The 16,055-nt window shown below is 44.7% G+C and overlaps 2 pseudogenes; both read right to left on the reverse strand.

Annotated features, from left to right (window-relative positions):
- Positions 1–2,355, reverse strand: LOC142355842 (large subunit ribosomal RNA; annotated as a pseudogene; the record flags this gene model as incomplete).
- Positions 2,356–4,038: 1,683 nt separating this feature from the next.
- Positions 4,039–4,190, reverse strand: LOC142355840 (5.8S ribosomal RNA; annotated as a pseudogene).
- Positions 4,191–16,055: the final 11,865 nt, after the last annotated feature.

The following is a 16,055-nucleotide window of genomic DNA, read 5'->3' on the forward strand; positions in this document are numbered from 1 at the left end:
CCTTAAGAGAGTCATAGTTACTCCCGCCGTTTACCCGCGCTTATTTGAATTTCTTCACTTTGACATTCAGAGCACTGGGCAGAAATCACATTGCGTCAACACCGTTTCACCAGCCATCGCAATGCTTTGTTTTAATTAAACAGTCGGATTCCCCTTGTCCGAACCAGTTCAGAGTTCGAGTGTTTTTTGTGCAACAGAATAGACCTAAAGCATATCAGCTAGCAGTCAAACCAAACGCCAACAACCCGAAGGCCATCGCACGCTTTAGCAGACCGAAGCGTCAAACTAAAGGCTTGTTACACCCACTCCTCAGAGCCAATCCTTCTTCCGAAGGTACGGATCTATTTTGCCGACTTCCCTTATCTACACTGTTCCAAGACCAGAGGCTTTTCACCTTGGGGACCTGATGCGGTAATCGGTACGATTCACTCTCCTGACATCTGCTAAGCCAAACTTTTATGTGCCACCAGGAACAATTGGGACACAGCAAATGCTGCTGTGCTCTTGCACGCTTCGAGCCTTATCTCTGATTGAATCAATTCCAAGGACTCTACAACGTGTTATAAAGAAAAGATAACTCTTCCCCAAGGTCCCAATGACAAAGTTCGACCTCAATGACGTTGCCGTCTCAATGCCAGGAGAGTAAGTTCGGGAATTTTAACCCGATGCTCTTTCGAGACTCAGCAGTTTTCAAGAAACCACTATTCAAGACTTTGGCATTAGCCTGTCTTTTAGAATCGACTAACTCATGTGCAAACGCTGTTCACATGAAAGCCTTTCCCGCTTCAGTCCTCAAAGTTCTCATTTGAGTACTTGCTACTTCCACCAAGATCTGCTCCATTGATCGCTTCGCGCATACACTTGCGTGCATACTTTAGCGCAATCAATGTGTCCTCCTACACATGAATATCATTTTTGAGCTGGTGAGGCTCTTTTTCTCTAATCTAACTTGCGTTAGATATTGATATTCATGGTTGGGTATAGGCCACGAGCTCTAGTGCCATCCATTTTCAGGGCTGATTGATTCGGCAGGTGAGTTGTTACACACTCCTTAGCGGATTTCAACTTCCATGACCACCGTCCTGCTGTCAGTATCAATCAACACCTTTTGTGGTGACTCATGAGCAAGTAGTTAGGCGCCTTAACCCAACTTTTGGTTCATCCCACATCGCCGGTTCTGCTTACCAAAAGCGGCCCACAAAAAGCTTGCATTCATAGTCCAAGTGCAATTAAGTCACAAGGACATCTCACCGATTTATAGTTTGAGAATAGGTGAAGGAAAAATTTTCCCCCATTCCTCTAATCATTCGCTTTAACCGATGAAATTGCTTTGCGAAGATTTTTCAATCTTGCTCAAGCTTTTGCTATCCTGAGGGAAACTTCGGAGGAAACCAGCTACTAGATGGTTCGATTAGTCTTTCGCCCCTATGCTCAGGTCAGACGATCGATTTGCACGTCAGAACCGCTTCGGGCTTCCACCATGGTTTCCCGTGGCTTCGCCCTGCCCAAGCATAGATCACCATCTTTCGGGTCGTGTGCTACTTGCTCTGGATCAGTCATGCAATAAGAGCAAAACCGTCCGTGGTTGCGGGACACCGAATCGGCGCCCTCACCACACAAAGTAGTGCAATTCATAAAAATTACACTGTTCACTTTCATTTCGCGTGTGCGCTTTCAATGAGCGACAACACTTGCAAGCAACTCACACTCCTTGGTCCGTGTTTCAAGACGGGCTGTAGAGAGCATTGAATAGGAAGTTGAGGTCAGACAGGCAATCAAGATCAATTTATCTCATTTTGTTTAGAATCAACAAGAAGAATTCCGAGGAAAACTTCTGCTCGATTCATTAACAAGATTTGCCAAAAGACGACAACTACACTACTCGGTAGCCGAGAATATAATATCAAGGCATTGAGTATGGTAACGCTCACTCCAGTTCCCCTTCAACAGTTTCACGTACTTTTCACTCTCTCTTCAGAGTGCTTTTCAACTTTCCCTCACGGTACTTGTTTACTATCGGTCTCGCTTTATAATTAGCTTTTGGAGAGACATATCTCCAGCTTCGAGTTGCACTTTCAAACAACTCTACTCATAGGAATGAGCCATTATGACTGGTATCGAAAATGACCTTTACAGGATTTTCACCTTCTTTGATGCTACTTTCCAGTAGACATCAGGACAAATTCACCAGTCTAGCATCAAACCATACCGGACACCGAGAAATGTTGCCATTTCTCTTCCCGATGAGCTTTTCCCTGTTCATTCGCCATTACTAAGGGATTCTCAGTTGATTTCTTTTCCTCCCCTTACTGATATGCTTAAGTTAAGGGGGTTCTCTCGCCCAATTCAGGTTATGTAGTTGATTGTCTCTTAATTGGTTCACTGACCAATATGAGACAGAAACCGATTCAGCAGTTTTGTTCGCTACTACTATCAAACACAGGTCGAAGTTTCCATTCAGTCATTAATTCCAACTTTCAAATGTTGTTGTTTCAGCTTTCGCTTACTAGAAGCAACATAATACTCGCTGCAATACAGACCTCGGGAAACCCTCACCGTGAATAAGGTTCACTCACATATTTCACTACATTTTGCGTGGGATTGGAGATGAGGCTACTCGTTCTTGCTCAGTACTAGGCTGAAAATTAACGAAACTTCGTTACAAACGTTCACATGTTGATGTTTCCGCTTTCGCGTACTCGAAACAACATAATACTAGTCTTTGTAATTTAGTTTCATAATTTCAACTGTTCTCATGCAGAATTTTTGCTCATTCTTATCCCAAATTTTGACCTGGCTACTAGTTACACTCCTTGTACTTATTGCAAAATGACCACAAATTTCAACAGCTTTCACATGTTGCTGTTTCGGCTTTCGCTTACTACAGTCAACATAATACTCGTTGCAAAATAAGTGCTCGGCATCTGCAATTTTCCAAAGACGAAGTTTCGCCAGTTCAATTTTCGCTCGCCAATTATGGCTACTAATTCACACGGTACTGAGCTCAACAACATTAAATTTGTTCAGCAAGACTTTCACATGTTGATGTTTTGGCTTTCGCCTACTAGAAGCAACATAATACTCGTCTTGTTAGCTCATTCAATGAGAATAGCTTTTCCCGTTGAGAATTTTTGCCTTCAATTGGCGTTGTAGTGAGTTTGGCTACTCAGATCACCAAATACTTGTGACAATTCGAACCAGAAATGTTTTCAATTTTCACATGCTGATGTTTCGGATTCAACCTACTAGAAGCAGCATAATACTTGTATTCAACAATTTCTGTATCAAATCCCAGTTTTCTCTGGTGCATCTTTGCCAAACTATTCCAAACTGCCTGAGTCTGAATACCAATTACAGGTACTAGTAAATGCACGTTACTAAGGACTATATAGTTCTAGGTTACTGTACACAACGACGTTCACATGTTGATGTTTCAGCTGCCGCTTACTAGAAACAACATAATACTTATCGTGCATACCTTTCCATAACTTGTCCTTTTCAGATGCATTAGTTTCCCTTTGTCTTGGCTTCTACAGTCAGACTGGCTACTAGTAACAGCACAGTACTAATCACATATCGTTCTACAGTTTGCAGACAACTTTCACATGTTGATGTTTCAGCTTTCGCCTACTAGAAACAACATAATACTCGCTGTATACATTTGTAGTTCTCTATGTAACTTTCATGTGAAGAAGTTTCGCCAGTCTTTTTGACTGTCTCAAATCTGAGTCATGCTTAGGCTACTAGTTGCTTCATAGTACTTATCGCCTCGAGATCATTGAACAAAACTTGATTTTCACATGTTGCTGTTTCAGCTTCCGCTTACTAGAAACAACATAATACTAGTCTCATTAAGTTCCGTCTCTTTGCAATTTTCTTATGAAGAAAATTCGCCATCACAATGACTCCAGCAGTTCTTGATCAAGGAATGCAATCATTGATCAGAATGCTATTATTTGAATCGGTTCTGCTTTAAGTGTTCCAATTTTATTGGAAGCACCAACAATAGAACATCAATGTGTTCAATCGAGAGTTATATAACCCTGAATCGGACGCAGTCAACAGCCGAAGCCGAGACCGCCTTTTGCGTTAGAGAGGTCGGTAAACAAATCTTGCGATTCATACCGAATTAACACATATAGCTGTGCTCCTCTTCGTAAAGCGAGCCAAGTGATCCCCTGTTGAAGGATGTATTTGGACCAATCTAGTAGCATTTGGTTTCCAACAAGCTCTCCCAAGTTAGCTTACTTATTGGGCTTTTCAACCAATTCGGTTGGCTACAAGCATCATCAAAGTACTAGCCACAGTTTGATCGCAAAATTCTACGACTTTCACATGTTGATGTTTCGGCTTGCGCTTAGCCTACTATAAGCAACATAATACTAGTCATATCATAGAGCGTGATCAGCTTGTGACGTTCTCATGATGAAGTTTCACCAACAGTGTCTCACTTCGAGCTTAAATCCAGCTACTAGTAACTACACAGTACTGACTGCAACGATAACTTTTATCTATACCTTTCACATGCTGCGCTTTCGGCCAGGGCCTACTAACGTCAACATAATACTCGATATAAACTTTTGTTCATGATGCAGCTTCCCCATGCAGAAGTTTCGCCTTCAAATGCTCTCTTGGCCATATGACGTAAGAAAAGGTTACTAGTAACATCACAGTACTAGCCACAGTTTGATTGCAAAATTCTACGACTTTCACATGTTGATGTTTCGGCTTGCGCTTAGCCTACTAGAAGCAACATAATACTAGTCATATCATAGAGCGTGATCAGCTTGTGACGTTCTCATGATGAAGTTTCACCAACAGTGTCTCATTTCGAGCTTAAATCCAGCTACTAGTAACTACACAGTACTGACTGCAACGCTAACTTTTATCTATACCTTTCACATGCTGCGCTTTCGGCCAGGGCCTACTAACGTCAACATAATACTCGATATAAACTTTTGTTCATGATGCAGCTTCCCCATGCAGAAGTTTCGCCTTCAAATGCTCTCTTGGCCATATGACGTAACACAAGGTTACTAGTAACATCACAGTACTAGCCACAATTTGATCGCAAAATTCTACGACTTTCACATGTTGATGTTTCGGCTTGCGCTTAGCCTACTAGAAGCAACATAATACTAGTCATATCATGGAGCGTGATCAGCTTGTGACGTTCTCATGATGAAGTTTCACCAACAGTGTCTCATTTCGAGCTTAAATCCAGCTACTAGTAACTACACAGTACTGACTGCAACGATAACTTTTATCTATACCTTTCACATGCTGCGCTTTCGGCCAGGGCCTACTAATGTCAACATAATACTCGATATAAACTTTTGTTCATGATGCAGCTTCCCCATGCAGAAGTTTCGCCTTCAAATGCTCTCTTGGCCATATGACGTAACACAAGGTTACTAGTAACATCACAGTACTAGCCACAATTTGATCGCAAAATTCTACGACTTTCACATGTTGATGTTTCGGCTTGCGCTTAGCCTACTAGAAGCAACATAATACTAGTCATATCATAGAGCTTGATCAGCTTGTGACATTCTCATGATGAAGTTTCACCAACAGTGTCTCATTTTGAGCTTAAATCCAGCTACTAGTAACTACACAGTACTGACTGCAACAATAACTTTTATCTATACCTTTCACATGCTGCGTTTTCGGCCAAGGCCTACTAACGTCAACATAATACTCGATATAAAATTTTGATCATGATGCAGCTTTCCCATGCAGAAGTTTCGCCTTCAAATGCTCTCTTGGCCATATGACGGAACACCAGGTTACTAGTAACATCACAGTACTAGCCACAGTTTGATTGCAAAATTCTACGACTTTCACATGTTGATGTTTCGGCTTGCGCTTAGCCTACTAGAAGCAACATAATACTAGTCATATCATAGAGCGTGATCAGCTTGTGACGTTCTCATGATGAAGTTTCACCAATAGTGTTTCATTCGAATTGGTTCTGCTTTAAGCTCTCCAATTGTTTTGGATGAACCAGTTTTGCCCTTCGAAGCCACTTTTGTGAGCTTTTGTGGGTCTTTACCAAGAGGATATACCTCAAGGCCTCTTTCAATTCCTTTAAGTTCTTTCAACTCCTTTACAGTTTCTAGGTTCACATAGCTGCAAACCTTATTTCTAGTTTTAAGTCTGGCCAACTTGGGGAGAGTTGGTGCAGACCGTGACCAATTCTAGTAGGATGCCACAACAAGAATGTGATCAACTTAGCTTGTCGATGAACCTGCCCCACATTCAAACAACTCTATCGCCTTTTCCTCGTATAGTTATATGCGAGGGCCTCTCATAGAGAGCGCTGTTAGCAACCTTTTCCACATAGACGATAAAGTTGTGAGTGTTTTGCACATGGCTGTTGTCATCACCACGTGACGAGTCAACTCAGCTTGACTCTCTACACTCCGACAAGCTTTGCACATACGCCTTTAGTTCAGTATGTGTCTTTAATCTGACTCCGGTGCCTCAAGCCGGAAAAATTGTCAGATTATGATCATTATCGGTTAGTCATCCCGATGCAAGATCGTATCGTACTGTCTTTGTCTACCTCCAGATTCCGAAGAACAGGAGGACTCTCCCAGACCTACATATCTGGGAGAATGTTCAGAGGGCGAGAAGCTGTGGATTACTCTCCCCTAAGAACTGACTAAACTTTACCCTCGTCCAAGGTAAGTTTATTTTAGCTAGCCTTCTATGTAAAGGATCTGAGGCTAAGCTGTGTTTTTTCGAGCCTTTGGCTCGGAGCAAGTTCAGTGGGCGCCCCGAGTAGCTCAACTCTTTCCCACTGAACAGCGCAACGCTCTGTCACTCGCTGGGATTTTTGCGTGTCGGTTCTAACCACGCGACTTGTGGACCTTTTTAGGCCTTTCTCATTCACAAGTCTATAGCTGGGCTTCTATAACCCAGCTTCTGAGATCTAGATAGCTGCAGTTCTGCTAGGCTGCTTTTGCTAACTAGTCTCCCTTTAAGCAGTCCCTTGCCATGACTGCTGAACTATGTATCCACACAAGTAGTTTTTGAGCTCGATACATAATTCGAGATTGGTTGCCAAGCAATCTCTAGCGACAGAGCGTCATGCGCACTACAGACATGGCCTCTACCAGCAGCCATGCCCGAAGGAATCAATCACTGATCCTTCCGCAGGTTCCCCTACGGAAACCTTGTTACGACTTTTACTTCCTCTAGACAATTAAGCTCGATCCGCTTCATCCCGTTGCCGGAGACCGAAGTCCCAACAGTAGGAATTTGCAATTCTTGCTTAACTATCCAATCAGTAGTAGCGACGGGCGGTGTGTACAAAGGGCAGGGACGTAATCCCTATGAGTTGTTGACTCATAAGTACCAGGAATTCCTGGTTCACGTCTGCAAGTTACAACAGACGATCCCCTTGAAGCGCTGTACTTTTCTCTGATTGCCCAGTCCATTTCGGACCAAGGGCTGAGTACTCAATCTAAAAGTACACAGTGTAGCGCGCGTGCAGTCCAGAACATCTAAGGGCATCACAGACCTGTTATAGCCTCACTTCATCTGCGGTATTTAATTCCGCATAGTTCCTCTAAGAAGTGTTTGAATTCACATATAGTGAATTTCATTATTTAGATGGAGAAGATCTCGTTCGTTATCGGAATTAACCAGACAGATCACTCCACTAACTAAGAACGGCCATGCACCACCGCCCATATAATCATGAAAGATATTCAATCTGTCAATCCTTAAGATGTCTGGACCGGGTGAGTTTTCCCGTGTTGAGTCAAATTAAGCCGCAGGCTCCACTCCTGGTGGTGCCCTTCCGTCAATTCCTTTAAGTTTCGATTTTGCAACCATACTTCCCCCGGAACCAATAAACTTTGGTTTCCCGGTTAATCTCTTGCCAAGTCAAGATCGACTTTGACAAATTGTAGGTTGGTATAGTTTATGGTCAGAATTACGAGGGTATCTAATCCTCTTCAATACTCTGACTTTCGTTCTTGATTAATGAAAACATTCTTGGCAAATGCTTTCGCAGTAGTTTGTCTTGCCACGATCCAAGAATTTCACCTCTAACGTAGCAATACAAATGCCCCCGTCTGTTCCTTTCAATCATTACCGCACTCAGCCAACCGGCATCAATCGAGTAGCGGGTCATTCTCCATTATTCCATGCTTTATTATTCGATCCCAAAGGATGCTTTGAACACTCTAATTTTCTCAGGGTGAAAACACCGTTTCCACAGTTCGTCACATTTAAGTGCAAACTATTTCTTCGATGCGAAGGATGAGCGGAACGAGTCAACAGATTTAACTGAAGACCATGTTGCCGTTCTACTCAAACAGATCCAACTATGAGCTTTTTAAACGCAGCAACTATTGCATACGCTTGTAGAGGCTGGTATTACCGCGGCTGCTGGCACCAGACTTGCCCTCTACTCGTTCATCAATGGAGCTTTTAAGTCCATTCCATTCTGATTACAAACCATAAAGGTTCATATCATTATTTCTAGTCACTACCTCCTCGTGCGGAGAGTGGGTAATTTGCGTGCCTGCTGCCTTCCTTGGATGTGGTAGCCGTTTCTAAGGCTCCCTCTCCGGAATCGAACCCTGATTCCCCGTTACCCGTCACAACCATGGTAGTCCGTTACACTACCATCATAGGTTGATAGGTCAGAAATTCGGAAGTTCCGTCCCCAAGCCGAAGCTATCTGGGATCTTTCAGTTACTAGGACTCATCACGGGATGTGTCTGTACTTAGCAAATCACCCGGTGTAGTCTTGTAAAAGTCTCCGACAGTGTCGGACAATCAGCATGCATTAGCTGCAGGGTTACCGCAGTTATTCATTTAGCTTGCAAATCAACTAATAGATAGTAACTGATTTAATGAGCCATTCGCGGTTCCACTTTTTCAAGCTTCGCTTGCACATGCATGGCTTAGTCTTTCAGACAAGCATATGGCAACTGACAGGATCAATCAGTTTAATTGTACTTTGAACAATCTTTCGATTTGTTCGAATTTAGAAAGACATAGCCTTGCGGCCTCGTCAATCTTGCTTTGAGCTTTTTAAATCACGAAGAGTTTCAATGCATGCTTTGGCATGGCTACTAGTTACTACACAGTACTCTACACACTTAGAGTTACCCACGATTACACATTTCACATGCTGATGTTTCGGCTCGCGCGTACTAGAAACAGCATAATACTATGTGTACTGGTAGATAGCGCTCTGTGAGCATTTCCCATGAGCAGGTTTTGCCCTCCAAATCTCTGTTCTACTGTTACCAATACCGGCTAACAACTGTATCATACTAGGGAGAATTGACTCATGATTTAAAAACCAGATGTTCACATGTCGATGTTTCGGCTCTCGCCTACTAGAAACAACATAATACTAGTCTGTTAAAAATCTCAATCACGCCGCCTCTTCAGATACAGAAGTTTTACCTTTTATTGGTTAGAGAACAGCTTTCCAGCTGTCGACATGGTTACTAGTAACAACACCGTACTCAACACAAAAACTTTTCAACTTCACAACTTTCACATGCTGATGTTTCTGCTTTCGCATACTAGAAACAGCATAATACTTATTGTTTTGTCAAGTAATTTGTGTGTCTTTCCCATGTGAAGTTTCACCGGTCAACAATGTTTCCCTGACCAATTACGGCTACTAGTAGCTGTATAATACTAGGGAAAATGATTGAGGATTTAATATCAGATTTTCACATGTTGATGTTTCGGCTTTCGCCTACTAGAAACAACATAATACTAGTCTGCTAAGAAATCTCGCTCAAATTGCCTTTTCACATACAGAAGTTTCACCTTCTATTGGTTAGAGAACAGTTCTCAGCTGTCGACATGGTTACTAGTAACAACATCGTACTCAACACAAAAATTCTTCAACTTCACAACTTTCACATGCTGATGTTTCTGCTTTCGCGTACTAGAAACAGCATAATACTTATTGCTTTGTCAAGAAGTGTGTGTGTCTTTCCCATGCGAAAGTTTCACCGGTCAGCAATAATTGCCGTGTCCAATTAAGGTTACTCATAGCTGTATAATACTAGGGAAAATGATTGAGGATTTAATATCAGATTTTCACATGTTGATGTTTCGGCTTTCGCCTACTAGAAACAACATAATACTAGTCTGCTAATAAATCTCGCTCAAATTGCCTTTTCACATACAGAAGTTTCACCTCTTCTTGGTCACTGTACAGATGATGCTGTCTGTTCTTTATTTGGTTCTGCTTATTATAAGGAGGGGCATCACTCCTTCCTCCTTGGTTTGCATGCATTAAGCCTGCTTTGTGAAAAGCGTATCTTTCTAGCTTTTCTTCGCCTTACTCGAGTAGGACGATACAATCCAGACATTAGTCAGTCTTGGTGTAAAGTCACTGAGTATTATTCGGTTCTGCTTTATTCAGCAATATGCTGTATAATTGTTGTAATTTGCGAACATATTTGTTCTCAGTTCCGAACTACTAGCGACGACAGATTACCAGCGGTCATGAGCCATCAAGGTAGTTCTTTGGTGCATCAAGTAGAGAGGTGCCATCAAACAACACTTCCCTAATAATGCTACACACATAGAATTTGCTACAGTGCAGCTTTTTACTTTGCAAAATTTGCGCACAAATTTTGCATAGAATAAATGTTTTATCAAGATTTTTAGATCCCCTCCCTTGAGAGAACGTTACTCCTTTAAGTGAACACCCCGCGGCGTCCTGTTGTTATTGCTTATAACCATTTCGCAAGCCGGAGGCATAATGCACTACGCAAGCCGCTACTTTGGCACAGAGGCACCTAGTTTTACACCCGGGACTTCAGGTGGCCCAGTTTTACACCCAGTACAGCGGTGCCAGTTGGTAACCCGGTGGATCCTCGGAGACCAGACATGATCATAGATCAAACCCGATGTATGCTACTCCTGAACGTATAGTATCTCCACTGTGCAATGAAATTATCGTTCGTTTCGGGCCTTCCTATACGTTCAGCAGACAATCGCTAGGAATTCACCTCGTGACCCGTGGTGACCACACTGGATTTCAAGTTTATTGATTTGGACAGACCTGTCATTTATTTTGCTTTTCAGCTTCAGTTCTGCTCGATCTAGCTTGCCTAAGGCTTGATCTCGCTTTGCTCACCCCTGTAGGAGCCTCTACTAGTACCACTCGGAGTAATGGGGAATCCACCAGACCTAATCGATGAATGCCATCAAACAACAAACATCATACCCGGCTTCATCAGGCATATTTTATTACTTCCGAGAGGTACTTTAGTATCAGATCTTTCTCCATGCCTCTTATGAGGACCCGTCAGACCTTTCGGTTTATCGTTTAGCTTCAGTCCTGCTCGATCTAGCTTTCCCAAGGCTCGATCTAGCTCTATTCGCCCCACTAGAGGGCTCTCTAAGACCCCTCGGTCTTAGTGTTAGCTCCGGTACTGCTCGGTCGTGCTTGCTGAAGGCCCGACCCAGCTTTAGTTAGATTCTCGTACTTTCTCTTGGCCTCTCTAGGAGGACCAGACAGACCTCTCGGTCTATCGTTTAGCTTCAGTCCTGCTCGATCTAGCTTGCCCAAGGCTTGATCAAGCTCTATTCGCCCCGCTAGAGGGCTCTCTAAGACCCCTCGGTCTTAGTGTTATCTTCTGTAATGCCTAACCAAGCTTACTACAGGCCTTGGTCAGGTCTTTATCGGTCACCGATTAGTAACAGACCAATCATAGGGCCTTCCACCCTATCCGGGTTGAGGTCTTTAGTCCAGCCATATTTTGACAAGACACCTCTCCCTAATAATGCCCCACACATAGAATTACTGTCCATGCAGTATTTAACTTGTGTTTTTTTCTAAAATTTGATTTTCACTTTTTGGAGGTTCATTTGCTCCTCTGACACTCTTTCAGCTTCAATCTTACTCGATCTAGCTTTCCCAAGGCTCGATCTAGCTCTATTCGCCCCACTAGAGGGCTCTCTAAGACACTTCGGTCTTAGTGTTAGCTCCGGTCTTGCTCAATCGTGCTTGCTGAAGGCGCGATCAAGCTTTAGTTAGCTTCTCGTACTTCCTCTTGGCCTCTCTAGGAGGACCAGACAGACCTCTCGGTCTATCGTTTAGCTTCAGTCCTGCTCGATCTAGCTTTCCCAAGGCTCGATCTAGCTCTATTCGCCCTGCTAGAGGGCTCTCTAAGACCCCTCGGTCTTAGTGTTAGCTCCGGTACAGCTCGGTCGTGCTTGCTGAAGGCCCGATCAAGCTTTAGTTAGATTCTCGTACTTTCTCTTGGCCTCTATAGGAGGACCAGACAGACCTCTCGGTCTATCGTTTAGCTTCAGTCCTGCTTGATCTAGCTTTCCCAAGGCTCGATCTAGCTCTATTCGCCCTGCTAGAGGGCTCTCTAAGACCCCTCGGTCTTAGTGTTAGCTCCGGTACAGCTCGGTCGTGCTTGCTGAAGGCCCGATCAAGCTTTAGTTAGCTTCTCGTACTTTCTCTTGGCCTCTCTAGGAGGACCAGACAGACCTCTCGGTCTATCGTTTAGCTTCAGTCCTGCTCGATCTAGCTTTCCCAAGGCTCGATCTAGATCTATTCGCCCTGCTAGAGGGCTCTCTAAGACCCCTCGGTCTTAGTGTTAGCTCCGGTACAGCTCGGTCGTGCTTGCTGAAGGCCTGATCAAGCTTTAGTTAGCTTCTCGTACTTTCTCTTGGCCTCTCTAGGAGGACCAGACAGACCTTTCGGTCTCTTGCTTAGCTTCAGTCCTGCTCGATCTAGCTTTCCCAAGGCTCGATCTAGCTCTATTCGCCCCGCTAGAGGGCTCTCTAAGACCCCTCGGTCTTAGTGTTAACTCCTGTAATGCCTAACCAAGCTTACTACAGGCCTTGGTCAGGTCTTTATCGGTCACCGATTAGTAACAGACCGATCATGGGGCCTTCCACCCTATCCGGGTTGAGGTCTTTAGTCCAGCCATATTTTGACAAGACACCTCCCCCTAATAATGCCCCACACATAGAAATACTGTCCATGCAGTATTTAACTTGTGTTTTTTCTAAAATTTGATTTTCACTTTTTGGAGGTTCATTTGCTCCTCTGACACTCTTTCAGCTTCAATCTTACTCGATCTAGCTTTCCCAAGGCTCGATCTAGCTCTATTCGCCCCACCAGAGGGCTCTCTAAGACACTTCGGTCTTAGTGTTAGCTCCGGTCTTGCTCAATCGTGCTTGCTGAAGGCGCGATCAAGCTTTAGTTAGCTTCTCGTACTTTCTCTTGGCCTCTCTAGGAGGACCAGACAGACCTCTCGGTCTATCGTTTAGCTTCAGTCCTGCTCGATCTAGCTTTCCCAAGGCTCGATCTAGCTCTATTCGCCCCGCTAGAGGGCTCTCTAAGACCCCTCGGTCTTAGTGTTAGCTCCGGTACAGCTCGGTCGTGCTTGCTGAAGGCCCGATCAAGCTTTAGTTGGCTTCTCGTACTTTCTCTTGGCCTCTCTAGGAGGACCAGACAGACCTCTCGGTCTCTTGCTTAGCTTCAGTCCTGCTCGATCTAGCTTGCCCAAGGCTTGATCAAGCTCTATTCGCCCCGCTAGAGGGCTCTCTAAGACCCCTCGGTCTTAGTGTTAGCTCCGGTACAGCTCGGTCGTGCTTGCTGAAGGCCCGATCAAGCTTTAGTTAGCTTCTCGTTTTTTCTCTTGGCCTCTCTAGGAGGACCAGACAGACCTCTCGGTCTATCGTTTAGCTTCAGTCCTGCTCGATCTAGCTTTCCCAAGGCTCGATCTAGCTCTATTCGCCCCGCTAGAGGGCTCTCTAAGACCCCTCGGTCTTAGTGTTAGCTCCGGTACAGCTCGGTCGTGCTTGCTGAAGGCCCGATCAAGCTTTAGTTGGCTTCTCGTACTTTCTCTTGGCCTCTCTAGGAGGACCAGACAGACCTCTCGGTCTATCCTTTAGCTTCAGTCCTGCTCGATCTAGCTTTCCCAAGGCTCGATCTAGCTCTATTCGCCCCGCTAGAGGGCTCTCTAAGACCCCTCGGTCTTAGTGTTATCTCCTGTAATGCCTAACCAAGCTTACTACAGGCCTTGGTCAGGTCTTTATCGGTCACCGATTAGTAACAGACCGATCATAGGGCCTTCCACCCTATCTGGGTTGAGGTCTTTAGTCCAGCCATATTTTGACAAGACACCTCCCCCTAATAATGCCCCACACATAGAATTACTGTTTATGCAGCTTTTCACTTGTGAAATTTTTAATTTTCGCAATTATTATAGAATAAGTGTTTGCGCAGCTTTTCATAGGTCGAGCTCTAGCTAGCTAGCTCAAGCTAGCTAGCTAGCTCAAGCTCAAGCTATCTAGCTCAAGCTCAAGCCAGCTAGCTCAAGCTCAAGCTAGCTAGCTAGCTCAAGCTCAAGCTAGCTAGCTAGCTCAAGCTCAAGCTAGCTAGCTCAAGCTCAAGCTAGCTAGCTCAAGCTCAAGCTAGCTAGCTAGCTCAAGCTCAAGCTCAAGCTAGCTAGCTCAAGCTCAAGCTCAAGCTAGCTAGCTAGCTCAAGCTCAAGCTAGCTAGCTAGCTCAAGCTCAAGCTAGCTAGCTAGCTCAAGCTCAAGCTAGCTAGCTCAAGCTCAAGCTCAAGCTCAAGCTAGCTAGCTAGCTCAAGCTAGCTAGCTAGCTCAAGCTCAAGCTAGCTAGCTAGCTCAAGTTCAAGCTAGCTAGCTAGCTCAAGCTCAAGCTAGCTAGCTAGCTCAAGCTCAAGCTAGCTAGCTCAAGCTCAAGCTAGCTAGCTCAAGCTCAAGCTAGCTAGCTAGCTCAAGCTCAAGCTCAAGCTAGCTAGCTCAAGCTCAAGCTCAAGCTAGCTAGCTAGCTCAAGCTCAAGCTAGCTAGCTAGCTCAAGCTCAAGCTCAAGCTAGCTAGCTAGCTCAAGTTCAAGCTAGCTAGCTAGCTCAAGCTCAAGCTAGCTAGCTCAAGCTCAAGCTAGCTAGCTCAAGCTCAAGCCAGCTAGCTCAAGCTCAAGCTCAAGCTAGCTAGCTAGCTCAAGCACAAGCTAGCTAGCTAGCTCAATCTCAAGCTAGCTAGCTCAAGCTCAAGCTAGCTAGCTCAAGCTCAAGCTAGCTAGCTAGCTCAAGCTCAAGCTCAAGCTAGCTAGCTCAAGCTCAAGCTCAAGCTAGCTAGCTAGCTCAAGCTCAAGCTAGCTAGCTAGCTCAAGCTCAAGCTCAAGCTAGCTAGCTCAAGCTCAAGCTCAAGCTAGCTAGCTAGCTCAAGCTCAAGCTGGCTAGCTAGCTCAAGCTCAAGCTAGCTAGCTAGCTCAAGCTCAAGCTAGCTAGCTCAAGCTCAAGCTCAAGCTCAAGCTAGCTAGCTAGCTCAAGCTAGCTAGCTAGCTCAAGCTCAAGCTAGCTAGCTAGCTCAAGTTCAAGCTAGCTAGCTAGCTCAAGCTCAAGCTAGCTAGCTAGCTCAAGCTCAAGCTAGCTAGCTCAAGCTCAAGCTAGCTAGCTCAAGCTCAAGCTAGCTAGCTAGCTCAAGCTCAAGCTCAAGCTAGCTAGCTCAAGCTCAAGCTCAAGCTAGCTAGCTAGCTCAAGCTCAAGCTAGCTAGCTAGCTCAAGCTCAAGCTAGCTAGCTAGCTCAAGTTCAAGCTAGCTAGCTAGCTCAAGCTCAAGCTAGCTAGCTCAAGCTCAAGCTAGCTAGCTCAAACTCAAGCTAGCTAGCTAGCTCAAGTTTAAGCTAGCTAGCTAGCTCAAGCTCAAGCTAGCTAGCTAGCTCAAGCTCAAGCTAGCTAGCTCAAGCTCAAGCTAGCTAGCTCAAGCTCCAGCTAGCTAGCTAGCTCAAGCTCAAGCTCAAGCTAGCTAGCTCAAGCTCAAGCTCAAGCTAGCTAGCTAGCTCAAGCTCAAGCTAGCTAGCTAGCTCAAGCTCAAGCTAGCTAGCTAGCTCAAGTTCAAGCTAGCTAGCTAGCTCAAGCTCAAGCTAGCTAGCTCAAGCTCAAGCTAGCTAGCTCAAGCTCAAGCCAGCTAGCTCAAGCTCAAGCTCAAGCTAGCTAGCTAGCTCAAGCACAAGCTTGCTAGCTAGCTCAAGCTCAAGCTAGCTAGCTCAAGCTCAAGCTAGCTAGC

Source organism: Convolutriloba macropyga, unplaced genomic scaffold (genome assembly GCF_964194025.1).
Source record: "Convolutriloba macropyga unplaced genomic scaffold, txConMacr16.3 SCAFFOLD_1852, whole genome shotgun sequence".
Taxonomy (NCBI): Eukaryota; Metazoa; Xenacoelomorpha; order Acoela; family Convolutidae; genus Convolutriloba; species Convolutriloba macropyga.